This window comes from Crotalus tigris, unplaced genomic scaffold (assembly GCF_016545835.1).
Source record: "Crotalus tigris isolate CLP2741 ecotype Arizona unplaced genomic scaffold, ASM1654583v1 scf7180000017666.379230911805:20528666, whole genome shotgun sequence".
In the NCBI taxonomy this organism is placed as follows: domain Eukaryota; kingdom Metazoa; phylum Chordata; class Lepidosauria; order Squamata; family Viperidae; genus Crotalus; species Crotalus tigris.
This window is the reverse complement of record NW_024096552.1, coordinates 5,678,406-5,696,634: the sequence shown is the minus strand read 5'-3', so window position 1 is coordinate 5,696,634 and position 18,229 is coordinate 5,678,406. Positions and strand designations below refer to the sequence as shown.

General features: G+C 41.9%; 1 pseudogene; it reads left to right on the top strand.

The window, feature by feature from the left end:
* Window positions 1-606: 606 nt before the first annotated feature.
* LOC120305177 lies at window positions 607-13,430 on the top strand (annotated as a pseudogene).
* Window positions 13,431-18,229: the final 4,799 nt, after the last annotated feature.

The following is an 18,229-nucleotide window of genomic DNA, read 5'->3' as shown; positions in this document are numbered from 1 at the left end:
TGTCAATGCCAATGGTGTTCAAGTGGTGCTCCAGTTGTTTTGGGATTGCACCCAAGGAGCCTATTACTATTGGTACTACCCTTGCTTGCTTTTGCCACAGTCTTTCTATTTCTATTTGTAGGTCTTTGTATTTTGTTATCTTCTCCAGTTCTTTCTCTTCTATTCTGCTATCTCCAGGCACTGCCACATCCACTATCCAGACTTTTTTGTCTTTCTTATCGACAATTGTTAAGTCTGGGGTGTTATGTTGCAGGTGCTTGTCTGTTTGAATTCTGAAGTCCCAGAGCAGTTTAATTTTATCATTTTCTATGACTTTCTCTATTTTATGATCCCATCAGTTTTGCTTACAGGCAAATGATATTTTTTGCAGATCTTCCAATGCACCATTGTTGCTACTTTGTCATGCCGCTGCTTGTAGTCATCATCATCATTACTACTATTATTATTATTATTATAGCAGTTGCTAAGTCAGTCACACAGTTGTTAAGTGAATCCGGCTTCCCCATTGGCTTTGCTTGTCAGAAGGTCACAAAAGATGATTACATGACCCTGGGACACTGTAACTGTCATAAATGTGAACCGATTGCCAAGCGACGGAATTTTGATCAAGTGATCAAGGGGGTGCTGCAATGGTCGTAAGTATGAAAATCTGTCTTAAGACATTTTAAATGTCTATATAAATTGAAAACAAGAAATGTAAAAAATGCTTTCCATTTGACTTCCATAGACGCCAAATTGAGAGCCACTAATCTAGCAGACCCTCTAAGCTAAGGGATGGGGATACAGCAAGGGTGGGTGTCCCAAGCCAGGTCAAGAAAAGTCAAGATGGCAGCCAGCCCTGCCTTCTACCCATATGTAAATAAGGGGTGGGGCTTCCACCCTTTAGGCCTTTGTTGACTCCCTCTAGGGTTGTTCCTGCTTTGCAGCATCTCCCCCCTTCTGGGGAGCAGGGCCTTTGAAAGAGGGGTCTGTGAGAATCCATGGGGAGATGGGATTGGATAGCAATGGATCCTCCCAATTTTGTGGGGGGGGGGAGAAAAGGAGGAAATGTGGGTGGAAGTATAGGGAAGAAGAAGCCAAAAGTGAATTTTAGAGGAAGCTAGGCAGCGAGTTTGTCTTGGAAAATTAGGTCTGCAAAGTAGATGTATCATTTGTGGGTTATTTTTTTTTACCCTGGCTATACATAGATTATGGTGGTTATGGATTTCATGCCTTTTATGGCAGTAAAACAATAACAGTAATTTTAACTGTTGGAAGTTTTCATTTGTAATTTTGATAGTGCTTAGATTGTGCTCTGGTGGTGGTGGTGGTGGGTGTATATTTTAAATAGGAGTTTTGTTTCTTTGTACTGAGAGACATCTCTTTTTACATGGATGTTCAATAATAGTAGTAATAATTTAATCTAATGATAATAATTCCTTGAAAATGAAATAAGCTCTCTCACAGGCCCACTTACAAATCACTGAATGGGTTTGCAGAAGTATAAAAAAAATAAATTCCGCTGAATTGAATCGAATCCTGGTGATACCATGAACATGTCCGTGCAATTTTTTTGGTACCATGATAGTGATTTGCCATGGTCTTCATCTGAAAGATTTAAAGTTTCTTTTATTTATAGCTACAGGTTTAGTTAAATATTTTAATCACATAAATGGAGACAAAAAGGAAGAAATAAAAATAAACTTATCAGATTACAATCAAACATAGTACTTTTGAATGGTGATCCCAACTGAACAGAATTTAATTCTTTTTATGTAGATTGTGATGAACTGATCTGCTAATAAAAAAATCATCCTATTTTCAGCCAGGTTTTTTCCAATATATTTTCCTTTAGCAGGATGCTTGGAGCAATAATTGTCGGGGTCCCTCCAAGAATATTTCCTTTCCCCCGGTTTTTTTACCCCCCCCCGTCCTTTAACAGGATGCTGGGATCAATTGTACTTGATCGGGGATCCTCCCATGCATGTTTGCTTCTCCCCAGTTTTTAAAAGAATTTTTCCTTTAACGAGCTGATTGGGCCAATAATAATTGATCGGGAGTCCGCTTCTTCCCAATTGGTTTTTTTTTATAAATACTCTCTTTTTATTTTAAAAAGTCAGCGAAACTGACCGCAACACCAAAAATAACTTATCTCGATTTCCAGCTGGGACACAGCCCAAAGGCGGTCATCTGATTTGCAAGCAGAGGTGCGAAATTAAGTTTCTCTTTCCTTGTCTCGGCGGAGGAGGCAGCGATGGCGACCGCAGCGCCCTTGCCGGATTTCCTGGAAGAAGCCACCTGCTCCATCTGCCTGGACTATTTCCAGGACCCCGTGCTCATCCCGGAGTGCGGCCACAACTTCTGCCGGGGCTGCCTGACCCGCAGTTGGGGGACGTCGGAATCGGAGGCTTCCTGCCCCCAGTGCAGACAGACTTTCAGGCCCCGAAACGTTCTCCCCAACAGGCAGCTGGCGCGGGTGCTGGAAGAGGCCGGACGTTGCATAGGATCCTGGGGCGAGGACGGAGGGAGCGTCTGCGCGAAGCACCGGGAGCCCCTCAAGCTCTTTTGTAAGACCACGAGACCCTCATCTGCGTGGTCTGCGACCGATCCCAAGAGCACAGGGGCCACTCGGTGATCCCTGCGGAGGAGGCTTTGCAGGAGTACCAGGTAGGAATCAGCCAGGAGGAATCCCTGCGGAGGGCCATCCAGTGTTGGCACTGGCGATCCTTGGACCTATTTAGTTGCTTCCTTCTGCTTTATCTCAACCCCCCCTTGCCTCTCTCTGGTGACCATTCAAAGTTAAGGTACAAACAGCACCGAAAAATGTGACTCATGACCGTTTTTCGCACTGATGACCATTGTAGCATCCCTGTGGCCACTGATAAAAATTCAGATACTTGGCAACTGGCTCATGTTTATGACGGTTGCAGTGTCCAGGGGTTCATGTGATCCTCTTGTGTGACCTTTTAACAAGCAAAATCAGTGGGGAAGCCAGATTTACTTAACAACGGTATTATTAACTTAACAACTGCAGTGATTCACTTAACAACTACAGCAAGAGAAATTATAAAATGGGCCCAAACTCACTTAACAAATGTCTTACCAATATTCAAAGCTGGATTCTTTTATTTTTATTGTCTCATTTAAAAAAAAAGCTCCACCTCCCTTCCGATGTTTGAGATCTAAGAAAGAAAGCATTCAATTCCCGTTCCTAAAAGATCCCAAGTATAAAATTGAAATAGCTGAGAAACAATTTGGATGTAAATTTCATGGGCAAGCATTTGTTTTTCTTCCCTGTGTTCTATGCTGTATGGCCATTTACAGCATGGGATTTATTAAACCTGTTTAATTGGTAAAAAAGATTTTGGGGGTGGGTGGGAGAAATATCCTTTAAAGAAGCACCATATCTTCTAACTGGGTCTTTCCTCCAATGTAATTCTTCACAGAAAAGAAACTCAAAACTTGTATTTTCTCTTCAGATCAATGTTGGGGATTGCCTGAAAGCTCAGAAGGAGGAGAAAGAAAAAATAGCTACATACAGAACGGACACAGAGCAAAGAGTGCAGGAGATGCTTGTAAGTATTGATCCAACGGTGAGGAACTTCAGGTAATCCTCGACTTACAACCATTTAGTGACCATCCAAAGTTATATCAATTGTATACAGGCAGTCCTTGATGTACAACTGCAACTGAGCTCAGCATTGCTGTTGTTAAGCGAGTCAGTTGTTAAGTGAGTTTTGCCCCATTTTACGACCTTGCTTGCCACAGTTGTTAAGTGAACCACTGCAGTTGTTAAGTTAATAACATGGTTGTGAAGTGAATCAGGCTTCCCCATTGACTCTGCTTGTCAGAAGGTAGCAAAAGGTGATCACATGACCCCGGGATCCTGCAACCATGATAAATGCATGCCTGTTGCCAAGCATCCAAGATTTGATCATGTGAACGATGCTGCAAGAGGCATAAATGTGAAAAATGGTCATGTCACTTTTTTCAATGCTGCTATAACTGCGAATGGTCACTAAATGAAGGGTTGTAAGTCAAGGACTACCTGTAATAATAAAACAAAAATGTAATTAAATAAATGTAAAATAAAATAATGCCTTTTGCTCTTTCTGTCTTCTTGTTCTAGGACCTCATCGAAAAAGAGAAAAAAAATGTAGTGGCTGAATTCAGAGAACTACAGCTCTGGTTAGAAGGACAGGAGGAGCTTCTGTTGGCTAGAATGGAAGAGACGGAGAAGGAGATTATTGCCATAAAGGAGAAGGGTTTGGCCAAGCACACGGAGGATCTGTGCTCTCTTGACGATCTCATCCAGGAGATAGAGGAGAAGCATCAGCAGCCAGCCAGCAAACTCTTACAGGTCAGGCAGGAAGTTGAGATCATAGACTCACATGGCTGGAAGGGACCTTGGAGGTCTTCTAATCCAATGTTCTGGCCAAGGCAGGAGTCCTTACCAGGGCTTTTTTTCTCATAGAATGTCCAGAATGGAGTTCCGGCACCTTTTTTGGATGGAACCTTGTAGGGTAGGCAAGGCGGGTTGTACGATGTGTGTTCTGGCACCCTTTTTTTTTTTTAAAGAAAAAAAGCACTGGTCCTTACCATCCTGAAGAAGTGATTGTCCAAACTATTATTGGAAACCTCCAGTGATGGAGCAGCCACAACTCAGGGAGACAGGCTGTTCCATTGATTAAACATTGGAAGATGGCTGTCCTGTCTCCCCTAAGCCTTCTCTTTGTTACGCTAAGCATACCTAGTTTCCTTAGCCACTCATTGTACGTTTTGGCCTCCTGGCCCTTTATCATCTTTATTGTTCCTCTCTGCACTCTTTCTAAGACCTCATCATCTTTTTTGCATCATGGTGTATGGAGTGGTATATAGAGTTTTGTATCAATGAGGAAATGGGGTAGTCTGCTTTAGTCCCAACACAGAATACTATTTTTGACTTTTTTTAATCATAAATTTTATTGAAATTATAATAGTGAAAAGTGCAAGTGAGTATAAAAAAGAATAAGAATAATAACAGAGTTGGAAGGGACTTTGGAGGTCTTCTTGTTTAACCCCCTGCCCATGCAGGAAACTCTATAGTTAGCGGCCTGAGGTGGGGGGGGAGGGAGTAAAGAGGGGATTATTTTGTGGGAGGTGGAGGTGTGTGCGTGTGTATGTGTGAGTGCCCACGACACTCATAGTGACGTGAGTGGGGCCATGACATTCATGGCAACATGAGTGGAGCTGTGACACTCGTGATGATGTGAGTGGGGCTGTGCGCACGTGCTCATGCATCAAATAACCACTTCAGGCAGCCTGGTGGCAATTAGGTTGTAGCCTGGTAGTGGGCTGTGGCCCACAAGTTGGGGACTCCTGTTCTATACCATTTCAGACAAATGATAGTCCAGTCTCTCCTTTAAAACCTCCAGTATTTTGAGCACCCACAACTTCTGGAGGCAACTTGTTCCACTGACTGATTATTTTAACTGTCAGGAAATTTCTCCTTAGTTCTGGGTGACTTCTCTCCTTGATTAATTTCCATCCATTGCTTCTGTCCTGCCCTCAGGTGCTTTGGAAAATAGGTTGACCACCTTTTCTTTGTGGTGACCCCTGAGAATATTGGAACTCTGTTATTATGTCACCCTAGTCCTTCTGTTCATTAAACTAGACACACCTTCTTTCTGCAACCATTTTTAGTATGTTTTAGGTTCCAGTCCCCTAGATCAGTGGTTCTCAACCTGTGGGTCAGGACCCCATTTGGGGTCGAACGACCATTTCACGGGGGTTGCCAAACAACGCAGTCCGCCATTTCCCCCCCCCCCCCTTTTCCTTAGCTGTGCTACTCCCTTTTATTCTATTGGCTTTTGAAAGCCAATAGAATAGACTCTCTTGAATAGAGTCTAATTCTATTGGCTTTCAAAAGCCAATAGGAATTCTCCAGGCTGTCTCTGCCCTTCTGAGCCCGCCAAAAGTCCCATTCTGCAAACGGTGCTGCACCAGTTGAGTAGTCCTCGACTTATGACCAGTTGAGTATTCCTCGATGTACGACCGGTTGGGGGTTGCGGCATTAAAAAGGTTGAGAACCACTGCCCTAGATCTTTGTTGCTCTTCTCTGTACTTTTTCTAGAATTTCAACATCTTTTTTACATTGTGGCAACCAAAACTGGATGCAGTATTCAAGTGTGGTCTTACCAAGGCAGTATGTAAGGTGGTATTAACACTTCATGTGACCTTGATTCTATCCCTCTGTTATTACAGCCTAGGACTGTGTTGGCTTTTTTGGCAGCTGCAGCACAGTGCTGGCTCATATTTAAATGATTGTCCACTAGGATTCCAAGATCCTTCTCACAGTTACTACAATTGAGCCAGGTCCTATGTTATACCTGTGCATTTGGTTTTTCTTGCCTAAATGTAGAACCTTACTTTTTTCACCATTTAATTTCATTTTATTAGACAGGGACCAACATTCAAGTCTGTCAAGATCTTTCTGTATCTTAAGCCTATTTGTTGGCTATTCCTGCCAGCTTGGTGTCTTCTGCAAATTTGATGATTTCCCCATCTATCCCTTCATCGAAATCATTGATGAAGACGTTGAAGAGTACTGGGCCTAAAACAGAGCCTTCGGGTACCCCACTGCATACTTTCCTCTATATAGATGCAGTTCCATTGAGGATTACACGTTGAGTACGGTTGGTCAGCCAATTACGAATCCATCTGGTGGTGATGCTGTCTAACCCTGGGCACCAGGGACCGATTCCGTGAAGAGAGATTTTCCGCGGACCGGAGAGTGCATTGTTTTGTGTGCTGCCTGCATCCCGCGGATGGGGCTTTGCTTGTTTGTGCAGACTGGTTGCTGGCATGCCGCGGACTGGTACTGGTTCACAGACCGGGGGTTGGGGACCCCTGGTCTAACCCATACTTTTCTATCTTATCAAGTAGTAAGTTGTGGTCTACTTTATCAAATGCCTTACTGAAGTCCAAGTAAATTATTTCCACAGCAAGATAATAGGGAAATGGAGAAGGCTAAGAAGGGGGAAGACTTGTAGAATAAAGGGGAAAGAAAAAAAGCATTTTCTTTCAGTTTTTTTCAGCGCAGTAAGATACAAAATAAAATTACAGCCTCAAATTTTTACTTTTACATATTTAGCAATTATTTGCCGTGTCTATAAAAATAAATTAGTCTAATTAGCAAAACCCAGGGTCAAGAGTTCATTTCTTTCTATTTTGAGCACAAAATCCAGTGGCAGTTTGCAAGTAGAAACAAAGGTTGATATGTTCTTTTCTCTAATTAAAACAGTTAATTTGTCACTTTTTTCTAACTCTATCACTTTTTCCATCTATTCTTCTATTCCGGAGATTATCTTTCCATTTCTGTCTATGTAGGATTCTCGCTGCACTCAGTGTGTACAGTAACAAAGCTCCAAAACTTTTATTTAAGCTCCTTACTTAGTAATCTTTTTGACTCTTTCTATGAACAGGAAATCAGAAGGTATGAAGAGTACAGGTAGTCCTCAACATATGACCACAATTGAGCCCTAAATTTTTGTTGCTAAGCAAAACAGTTGCTAAGTGAATTTCCCCCCATTTTACAACCTTTCCTGCCACAGTTGCTAAGTGAACCACTACAGTGGTCAAATTAGTAACATGGTTGTTAAGTGAATTTTCCTTCCCCGTTTACTTTGCTTGTCAGAAGGTCACAAAAGGTGATCACATGACCCCAGGATACTGTGACCATCATAGATATGAGTTAGTTGCCAAGCGGCTGAATTTTGAGTGACTATGGGGATGCTGCAACGGTCATAAGTCTGAAAAATGGCCATAAGTCACTTTTTCACGGCTAGTTTAACTTTGAACGATCACTAACTGAATAGCTTTTGCTATCATTTTTTTTATTATTATTTATATATATTATAATCTGTATAATTGTGTTGGATTCAACTGGGCTATAATTTTTCTAAGACAAGAAAGTAAAAATAAACAATACCTGTCTAAAAGAGGGGAATGGCTGGGGAAAAAGATCAATGAGATTTTTTTTTTAAATGGAAGTACTTTTTATATTCTATTTTTGTCTGGTTGTCCAGAGGTTTCACTCATTTATTTTGTGAATTTAAGATTTTAACTGTCTGCATAAGAAATGGCTCCTTTTAATGCTTTGTCTCTTTTTTTAGGACATTGGAAGCATCTTGAAGAAGTAAGTGAATCCACTTTCCTCTTTACAGTCTCAGAGATTGGCAGCTCCTCCAGCAGTTTTCCTATTTTGGAAAGTTCTGTTTGTATTTAGCAGTAATTCAATTTAAAGATAATGTCTTGTATTTTAGTGCTTTGTAAATACTTCCTCAGACAACCCGAATACTGTATAATATAATTAGAAATATATGATATGGTGAATTATTTTGGTTGGTTGCACAGTCAGCCAGATGTTTAGACTGAACATTGTTACCCACCTATAAAGTCCTTCCCAAGGACAGACAGATGTTTGATGGTGGTAAAGGTAAGCTGTTCCAAGTAAAGCTGCCTTTCGCAATCATCTGATAGTGGTTTTGTCAATGCCGATGGTGTTCAAGTGGTGCTCCAGGAGTTTTGGGATTATACCCAAGGTACCTATTAACTATTGGTACTATTTGTGTCCTCAACTTATGATAATGATGTCATTAAGTGAGTGATCATGTGACAGCGCCCAACTTTACAACTTTTTTTTGCCATATTAAGTTAATCATGTGGTGGCTTAAGCCAGTTACATGGTTGTTAAGTGAATCTGGATTCTCCCAGTGACTTTGCTTGTCAGAAGCCAACTGAGAAGAATCAAAAATGGCAATCAGGTGATCCTGGGATGCTGCAACTATTGTAAATACATGCTAGTTGTCAAGCACCCGCATTGTGATTACAGGGACACTGGGACAGATGTTAAGTACAAAAACAGTTGTAAGACCACCTTTTTGAGAGCTGTTGTAACTGGCTGCTAAAAAATAGTCATAAATGAAGGATTACTTGTGATTGCATTCATCTCTATTAAATTACATTGTATTACTTTTAATTACTTTTAATCCATCAAGATCAGTTTGAATATTATATCGCATCTTCTGCCTCACCCACTTTAGCCATATTCAAATTTGGTAAGATAGAATCCATCTTTTTGTCCAAGGGATTCACAAGAATTTTAAAGAGTAGGGGACCCCCAAACATAAACTTGGTGGTCTCTATTATATCTCTCATTTGATGAGGGTGGATGAGTGCAGTTCCGGGTCAGGGTTCACAAAAATACAGCACATAGTGGATAGAGCGCAGTTTCCTTAGGATGGGCTTCAGCATGAGTCTGAAAGTTTGGAAGAATAATCCCAGTAATCGACTCAGACTGGATCCTGTAGCTAGCCAATCCTCAAGCACCGTCTGATATTTTAGAAAGCTTCTTCCATTGGCAGGTTGATAAACAATGTTCTTTTGTCTTGCCAGGTACCAAACAAAGGAAACATATGAGAATCCGGTGGATTTACTTGTAGACCCGATGTGGACAATCTGGGATTACAGTGATCTCGCTGTGCTTCTGAAAAGTGCCATGAAAAAATTTAGAGGTAAAAAACAGCCGCCGAAGTTTTACGCTGGATGATATTTTGACCCCAGAGCATCCAAGAGAGATTCTGGGTCAGTGTCAGGGGGATCAAAGAGGGATCGATATCAGGATCAGTGGAAGAGACACCTTCATTTCTCTGGGGAAAGGCCTTGTGTCTTGGCACCAGGAGGGGAACAGGAGCTTCCTGGTTTCTCCCATTAAAGATGAGCTACCTAAAAATAGGAACCATTAGCCAGTCAAGTTGACCATTTACAGGTAGTCTTCGACTTACAACAGTTCATTTACTGACTGTTGGAAGTTAGAACGACAATGAAAAAATGACATGACCATTTTTCACACTTTATGACTGTTGCAGCAACTCCAAGGTCATGTGATCAAAATTCAGCCACCTGACAACTGGTTCATATTCATGATGGTTGCAGTGTCCCAGGGTCATGTGACCATCTTTTGTGACATTCTGACAAGCAAAGTCAATGGGGAAGCCAGATCCACTTAACAACCATGTTACTAATTGTACAACTACAGTGATTCACTTAACAAATGTGGCAAGAGAAGTCGTAAAATGAGGCAAAACTCACATAACAAATTTCTAACTTAGCAACATGAATTCTGGGCTCAACTGTGGTCGTACGTCAAGGGCTACCTGTATTCTTTACTTCCCAAATCCATATTCACTTATCACTGAGGAAGCAGAATAAGCTTCCACTAAATATAATAAAATACATACAAGTTGTTCTTACGACCATAGTTGAGCTCAAAATTTCTGTTGCGTAGCAAGTCAATTGTTAAGTGAGTTCTGCCCCATTTTATGAACTTTTTTGCCACAGTTGTTAAGAAAATCACAGCAGTTAAGTGAATCACGTGGTTGTTAAGCGAATGTGGCTTCTCGCATTGACTTTGCTTGTCAGACACTCCTTAGGAAGGTTGCAGAGGACAATCCCAGAACATGGGACACTGCAGCCATCGTAAATACAGTACATGTTGGTTGCCAAGTGACCAAATTTTGATTATGTGACTGGGGATGCTGCAACAATCGTAGGCGTGAGAACTGGTCATAAGTCACTTTTTTCAGTGCTGCTGTGACTTTGAATGGTCACTAAATGAATGGTTGTGTCAGATGTCCATCTAGCACGGGTAGGCAACCTTGGCTCTTTTATGACTTGTGGACTTCAACTCCCAGAATTCCTGAGCCAGCACAGTTGTCTCAGGAATTCTGGGAGTTGAAGTCCACGAGTCATAAAAGAGCCAAGGTTGCCTACCCCTGATCTAGCAGATCCAAATAAGGAAGTCCTGGGATATAGTTCTTCTCAAAAGTAACACATTTATTGAATACACTACATTGGAACAAAAAAAGCAAAACCAGCTCTGACTGTCCCGCTCAAATGTCCACATAATTAAACTTGAATTCCCCCTTTGGCTGTCCCCTTCAGTCCTTTATGCTGTCCAATCACATACACTCTTTTTTGAATTATGGGTACTGCCTGGACTGTTCAAACAACTGTGCAGCATGGTCTTGAAAGGAGGAGCAGGGACTCATGATCTGCAGACGGATTCTTGGCATTCCATTCCATTCCATTCTTAACCAATGCAATTCAACCACCCCCCTCCCACTTGTTGTCAAGTTGAGAGCAGAGAGACAAGGTGAAAAGTGAATCATTCTTGACAGGTTGTAAGTCGAGGACTACCTGTATATGGAATATATAATAGAATATATTTATATCTGGTAGAATATACATAAACAGGTATGACATTCTGGCTTGAGGCTTTCCTTATTCCTTATTTGCTGATTTGAGTCGGAGGAAGGGAAAGCAGGGTCTCTGTAGGGAGGCCCTTCTGTTGCTCCAATTCCAGTGAGGAGATGCTGAATTTACTTTTCTTCCCCAGATACTCTGGAAAGTGGACTTCAACTAGAGGAAGGTAAATTTAAGTTATAAGAATCGCAGTCGCTTGCTATTTTAAACTATGATACCACTAACATTAGGAGAAACATAATAGAGTAACAAAAATATATATAGAATTACATACCTTAGAGCAGGCATGTCAAACTACTGGCCCATGGGCCGGATGCATCACGCTGAAACCGTGCCTACCCCATTGCCAGCAATGGGGAAAATGTTCTGATATGTCACGTGATGTCGCGGGTTTGACATGCCTGCCTATGAAGATCCAGTAAACAATGATTTTATGATTTAGGACCTATTACTTGCTATTTATATGTATACTGTGAGCTTATGTACCAGAGACAATTTCCTTGTGTGTCAGATCACACTTGGCCAATAAAGAATTCTATTCTGTTCTACTCTACTCTTATTCTATTCTATTCTATTCTATTCTATTCTATTCTATTCTATTCTATTCTATTCTATTCTATTCTATTCTATTCTACTCTACTCTACTCTACTCTACTCTACTCTACCCTACCCTACCCTACCCTACCCTACCCTACCCTACCCTACCCTACCCTACCCTACTGTACTCTGTTCTATACATAATCTAGAAAATTGAAGTCAATCTTGGTATAGAATGAAATATCTGGACAAATGGGAAAATATGGGCTGGGACTGAAAGGAACATAGAATTCCTACCAATCCTGTTGATTTTACTGCCTGACTATAAGTTGGTAAGAGACCAGGTCTTTGGGAACAAAGACATTAGGTCCTGGGGTCCATGCAAATAGCAAAGTTGGAGCACCTTGTGGTCCATCAAACTGATGAAAGCAGTGGAGCTGAGAGTGGGACAGCTAATCCATGGATCCTGAGGGCATGAAGCTGAGTGGCAGATGGAGGGGAGGCAATGGAATGGCAGATGGCAAAGGCAACTTAAGTAAGTTGGACTAGAAGGCCAGAAGCCAGAGGGATGCCAAATATGTTAACAGAGGATGGAACTAAGACAGCGGGAGAGCCCAAGTCCTTGGAGAAAAAGCTGCAGAGCAGGGACCTGGACACTAGCAGTCACATCAGGGGAATTCTGGGAGTTGAAGTCTTATAGTTGCCAAAGTTGGAGAAACCTGGACCAGGCAATGCTTAGGTATTGTGTAAAAAAACAATGAGTCTTTCAGTTCTGGAAGCTGAACTCCATTCACACAAGAGGCCGTAGGGTTAAACTCTTGGGGGTGAAGGCACAAAGTAGACTTGCAGCTGAAGCTCTTTTTCTTCTTCCTTCCTTCCTTCCCTTCCCCCTTATAGTGAATGTAATTCTGGATCCAGACACAGCCCATCCTGGCCGCCTTGACATCTCCGAAGATCGAAAAAGCGTCAGAGGAGTTAAGAAAGTTACAAGAATATATCCTGTACCAAACTGCAATAGATTTGTACTTAATCCTTATGTCCTTGGCTGTCAGAGGTTCTCAACAGGAAGACATTTCTGGACAGTTGCTGTAGGCGATATAGCAGGATGGGATGTAGGGGTTGCCAGCGAGCCGGTGAACTTAACAAATATTGATGTGCAGACCAGGCACTGGGAGATTGGGGAATGCGGAGGGAAATACAGGGCCATCTCTCCGTCAGTATACTCTGAACTGACCCTGACTGAGAAGCCCACGAAGATCCGCATCTCTCTTAACTGTGAAGGGGGACAAGTGACCTTTTTTGATGCCAGGACCGCAGCTCTGCTCCATACATTCTCGGACACTTTCTTGGTTGGAGAGACCCTTCTGCCCTCTTTCTTTTTGTGTGAAGGCGCCTGCGTGACACTCCCCTAGAGTAAGGGGCATCCACAAACAATACTTTGAAAAAATTCCTTTGCTGAACAGTGGTGCTTGAAAGCCTTTAAAGCAGTGGTTCCTTAGCTTTTTGCCACACTGAATTGCTTGCAGTTGGGTGGCTTTTTAAATTGAATTTTAAAAATGAAATACATTATTAAATAAATACAGATGCCAAATAAATACAGATGCCAAATAGCACTCTTTTCCCTTCTTGCTTTAAGCCACTCTGCCTTTTATTGAGTAACTGTAACAGAAGAAGCCAATATAGTGTGGTGGTTAAAAAATAAAACTAGAAACCATCAGTTCTAATCCTACCTTAGGCACAAAGCCAGCTGGGTGACCTTGGACCAGTCACTCTCACTCAGCCCTAGAAAGCAGGCAATGGCAAGCCACTCCCAAATCCTTGGCAAGAAAAGTGCAGGGAGATTTTGTCCAGGCAGTCACCAGGGGTCAACAATCTGAGGCACCCCAAAAGTGGCTTCGATACTGAGATGAGAGTTGGAACTTCCAGTGTTGGTGCATTCACCGCTTCTGGAGGCAGGCTGTTCCACTGGTTAATTGTTCTAACTGTCAGGAAGTTTCTCCTTAGTTCTAGGTTGCTTCTCTCTTTGGTTAGTTTCCACCCGTTGCTTCTTGTCCTGCCTTCAGGTGTTTTGGAAAATAGCTTGACTCCCTCTTCTTTGTGGCAGCCCCTGAGATATTGGAACACTGTGATCATGTCCCCCCTCGTCCTTCTCTTTGTTAAACTAGACATACACAATTCCAGCAACCGTTCCTTATATGTTTTAGCCTCCAGTCCCCTAATAATCTTTGTCACTCTTCTCTGTACTCTTTCTTGAGTCTCAACATCTTTTTTACATTGTGGTGACCAAAACTGGATGCAGTATTCCAAGTTTGGCCTTACCAAGGCATTGTAAAGTGGTATTAATACTTCATGTGATCTTGATTCTATCCCTCTATTAATACAGCCTAGCACTGTGTTGGCTTTTTTGGCAGCTGCAGCACACTGCTGGCTCATATTTAAATGATTTTCCACTAGGACTCCGAGATCCCTCTCACAGTTATTACTATTGAGCAAGGTACCCCCTATACTATACCTGTACATTTGGTTTTTCTAGAACCTTACTTTTTTCACCATTGAATTTCATTTTGTTAGATAGCACCCAGTGTTCAAGTCTGTCCAGATCCTCCTATATACTAAGCCTGTCTTCTGGAGTGTTGGCTATTCCTGCCAGCTTGGTGTCGTCTGCAAATTTGATGAGTTCCCCATCTATCCCCTCGTCCAGATCGTTGATGAAGATGTTGAAGAGCACTGGGCCCAGAACAGAACCCTGGGGCACCCCAGTACACACTTCCCTCCATGTAGTAGATGTGGTTCCATTGAGGACTACATGCTGAGTACGGCCGGTCAGCCAGCTACGGATCCATCTGGTGGTGATGCTGTCTAACCCGCATTTTTCTATCTTTTCTTCTTGTCAAATGCCTTACTGAAGTCCAAGTAAATTATATCCACAGCATTCCTCTGGTCCACTAATTTTGTCACTTGGTCAAAGAATGCAATAAGATTTGGCTGGCATGATCTGTTTTTGACAAACCCGTGTTGGCTTTTAGTAATGACTTTGTTTGCCTCTAGGTGTTCGCTGATTCGTTGATTATCTTTTCCAGAATCTTCCCAGGTATTGAGGTCAGGCTGACAGGTCTGTAAATTCCTGGGTCCTTTTTTCCCCTCTTTTTTGAAGATGGGAACTACATCAGCTCTTTTCCAGTCCTCTGGTAGTTCCCCACTGCTCCAGGATCTTTGAAAAATATAGTTCAGTGGTTCTGAGATCACATCTGCCAGTTCCTTAAGAACCTTGGGGTGTAATCCATCTGGTCCTGGTGATTTGAACTCGTCTAGGCTGGACAGGTGTTCACTTACCATTTTCTTGCCTATCTTAACTTGTATTTTTATTTTGTTTTTTATGGCACTATTTTTGATAGCTTGGTCTGTTTTTTCCCTTTGTGTAAAGACAGATGCGAAAAACGAGTTAAATAGTTCTGCTTTCTCCCTGTTGCTTGTCACCTTCTTGCCACTTTCACCCTCTAATGGACCAATCGTTTCCTTCACTTTTTTCTTGTTTTTTTACATGTTGAAAGAAGCTTTTTTTTGTTATTTTTGACTTTGGTTGCAAGCCTTAGTTCATTTTGAGCCTTAGCTTTCCTCATTTCGTCTTTGCAGGCTTGGGCTATTTGCTGATATTCTGACTTAGTTATGTGTCCCTCTTTCCACTTTCTATACTTGTCCTTTTTATCTTTTAATTGATCAGAGAGTTCTTTATGCAGCCATGCTGGTTTCTTTTGAGAGCTGTTATTTTTCCTCTTTGTTGGTATTGTGCTAGGCTGGGCCTTCATTATCTCACTTTTCAAAATTTCCCAAGCCTCTTGAGTTGTTTTTCCCTGGAGGATTCTCATCCATGGAATCCTTCCCAAATCCTCTTTAAGTTTATTGAAATTAGCTCTCTTGAAGTCCAAGACTCTAGTTCAGTGGTTCTCAACCTGTGGATCGGGACCCCATTTGGGATCGAACGACCATTTCACGGAGGTCGCCAAACAACGCAGTCCGCCATTTTTTTCCCCTTTTCCTTAGCTGTGCTACTCCCTTTTATTATATTGGCTTTTGAAAGCCAATAGAATAGACTCTCTTGAATAGAGTCTAATTCTATTGGCTTTCAAAAGCCAATAGGAATTGTCCAGGCTGTCTCTGCCCTGCTGAGCCCACCAAAAGTCCCATTCTGCAAACGGTGCTGCACCAGTTGAGTAGTCCTCGACTTACGACCGGTTGAGTAGTCCTCGACTTATGACCGGTTGGGGGTCGCGGCATTAAAAAGGTTGAGAACCACTGCTCTAGTTTGACTGTGTTCTATTGCTTGTGCTTCTATAATGTTGAATTCCAATATTGCATGATCACTTCCTCCCAAGTTTCCTATGGCTTCAACACCTTCTATCATTTCATCTCTGCTAGGGAGAATTAGGTCCAAAATGGCTACTCCTCTAGTTCCCTTCTCCACTTTTTGGGAGACAAAGTTGTCTGCTAGGTTTGTCAGGAATCTGTTTGATCTTCCACTTGGTGCAGAGTTTGTCTCCCAATTGATGTCAGGGTAGTTAAAGTCCCCCATTACTATTGTGATGTGCTTCTTACATACCTTAGTTAGCTGACTAGCAAAAAGTTCATCTATTTCCTGTGTTTGGTTGGGTGGCCTATAGTATACACCTATGGCAATGTCGTTTCCCCCCCCTTTTTTATTGACCCATATGCATTCAGGACAGTTTTCATCATTGTTGTGCTCTATTTCTGTAGAGATGTAGTTATTTCTTATATAGAGAGCAGCTCCACCTCCTCTTTTATTTGGTCTGTTTCTTCTAAATAATTAAAATCCCTCTAGCTGTGTGTTCCATGTGTGGGTTTCATCCCACCATGTTTCCATAATGGCAACAATATCATATCTGCCCTCATTAACCTGAATTTCTAGTTCACCCTCTTTGCTGTTCATACTCTGTGCATTTGTGTATAGACATTTGAGTCCTTTATGACCGATCCTGTGTTTACTTCCTACATAACCTGTGGGGTGCCTGAGTTCCCCTAATGTCTTACCACCTATTTGGTTAGTGCACTTTGTGTGGCACTCACTATTAAGAGCTTGATTTTGCTTGACAGCAAGGTTGATGTTCTTGTCCACACACACATCTATGTTACATGCACTGATAGCCCTCTAATTTTTAGATTGCTGGGGACAGGGATGTTCTGTATCAGTTAGCTCACTGTCCCCGCTGTTTAGTTTAAATATTCCTCCAGAAAATCTGTGAATTTATAGCCAAGTAACTCAGTCCCTTTCTTTGATGAATGCAGACCATCTCTTTTGTACATTTCTTCATTGGACCAGCTGCTGACATCGTGACTAATATATCCAAAGCCTTCCCCTTTACTCCACTCCTTTAGCCACATATTGAATTGTGCTATACGATGGCCTTTCCCGTTTTGGTCCTTATACACTGGTAAGACCTCTGAAAAAATAAGCCTACAGCCTATTCTGCTAAGTTCCTGCCCCAGGCTCTGGAAGTCATTCTGCACAGTGAGTACATCTTTTTAGTACAGATCGTTAGGAAGAGGAAGATTGTGAGTTCAGGTCCTGTCTTAGCCATGAAAGCCAGCTGGGTGAGTTTGAGCCAGTCATTCTCTCTCAGACCAACCCACCTCACAGGGTTGTTGTGGGGAAAATTGGAGGAGGAAGATGTGTCAGATATGTTTGCCAGCTTGATTTATTTGTAAACATAATAAAGGTGAGATATACATAGTTAATAAATAATAAGGGAGGTGAAGCTGAAGTCTGATACGGTGACTTTGAATGCTAACCTCGGCTCTCTGGAACATCTCAAAACATCTGAACAACTGAAGACTGACAAGCTGCTGCTGGCAAAGGAGCATGTGAGGAATCCAAATGAACATACCTAATACAAGTAGTCCTCAACTTAACAACCACAACTGAGCCCCAAATTTCTGTTGCTAAATGAGACGGTTGTTAAGCAAGCTTTACCTCATTTTACGATTTTTTTTCTTGTCACAGTTAAGTAAATCACTGCAGTTGTTAACTTAGTGACACTGTTGCTAAGTGAATCCATCTTCCCCATTGACTTTGCTTGTCAGAAGTCACAAAGACTGATAACTTGACCCGGGGACGCTGTAACCGTCATAAATATGAACCAATTGCCCAGCGACTGAATTTTGATCACGTAAGGGGCTGCTGCAATGGTTGTAAGTGTGAAAATCTGCCATAAAGACACTTTTAATGTCTATATACATTAAACACAAAAAGTGTTCAAATGCTGACTTATTTGACTTCACAGACCCCAAATTGAGAGCAACTAATCTAGCCCAACAGACTCTCAAAGGGATGGGGAGTACAGCAAGGGTGTCCCAAAGCAGGTCAACAAAGTCAAGATGACAACCAGATCCGCCT